The following is a 1,460-nucleotide window of genomic DNA, read 5'->3' on the forward strand; positions in this document are numbered from 1 at the left end:
CCCCTTTTCCTCCCAAACTGCCCCACCCCACTCCATACTTATAATGCGGTCAAAAATTCGTGGCACAACTTCTCCTCAAATATCTTTATAACGGGTGAATCAATGCCACCCATACTTTGCACGGCAGTTTGCCTCAATTTGTCTTCACTTAATCATATTTTCCCACAACAATTGAGGCTAGATTAAAAAAAACACCTTTTCTTCTTTAATTTATATAAAATACTACAAACCCCCTCACGCGGAAAATGGACTTGTTCACAGCACTTCCCACTCCTCATGCATATAAAAAAATTATGGGTTACACCATAGCTCACCAATGACAATCTGAAGTGGAAAAACTAGTTACAACAAATTAATTTTATACTGGACACATTTTTGCACTAAACGTTCACAAAGCATTCGTTCAATAAAGATAATCTCTCAATTAGAAGAAATGACGGTCTTGCTTGTAAAAGCGATATCGTCCCAGCTGTACTGTAAACCTTTTAACACCAGTACAAACCATCCACTAGGATGTTTTATTGGTATTTATTAAGGATTTTTTCTAAAATAGAGCTAACAGGTCTTTACAAAAATATTGATTTAGTGTTAGGACAAATTGATACACGTCACTGTGAAAAGCTCGAGAGTTTATGTTTGATAGTTGAGGAGATATATGTAAGGCAGCGTGGTGGAATCAGGCTCTCGTCAAAATAATCAAAGTGAAGAAACTTGCATTTTTCCGCAGGTCTGTGAATTTTGATCAAGTTTTTGTTCTTTGACTAAACACCTTTCATGCCCATTAAAGAACTCATTTCTGTGTGAATTTTTCTGAAAAACGTTGATTAAAGGCACAAAAAATGTAAATTTTCAGTTACCTCGGACTCTAAAGCTAAGGAAATAAAAAATCTTTGGCGGACATTTTCTTACTAATTTTACCTCTGAAAACAGGTGACCTCCACCTCTTTCTTTCGCAAATATCTCGACTTGTATTCAAGATAAATGGTAACTTCTTTCATCCAAATAAACACAAGTGAATAACCTTTAAGACTATACCAATAACTCTACATGCCCAAAAATTGACGAGAGCCTGATTCCACCACGCTGCCTCACATTTGTCAAGAAGTCGCGCCACCAATTTTTGACCGCACTATACACTCCTATTGCTACCACAATGCCGTCATACCAACAAAAAACACACTGTACCTATTTCACAAAAACAAGAGGTAGCAAACAGAAAAAGACCTTGTATTCATTTCCTACTTATTTCCTCTCCTCATCCCCCTCCCTCCTCCTCCCCTCCCTCCTCCTCCCCTCCCCCTTACACACACCTTCCTAATCACCACCACAATGACTTTCTAGTGGCGTCGGTGGACTCGCAACCGTAAGGTCGTGGGTTCGAATACCGTCAGGGACCCGACGTTGTGTCCTTGGGAAAGGCACTTTACACGAATTTTCCTCACTTCACCCAGGTGGGAATG

Source organism: Aplysia californica, unplaced genomic scaffold, assembly GCF_000002075.1.
Source record: "Aplysia californica isolate F4 #8 unplaced genomic scaffold, AplCal3.0 scaffold01254, whole genome shotgun sequence".
NCBI classification, from domain to species: Eukaryota; Metazoa; Mollusca; class Gastropoda; order Aplysiida; family Aplysiidae; genus Aplysia; species Aplysia californica.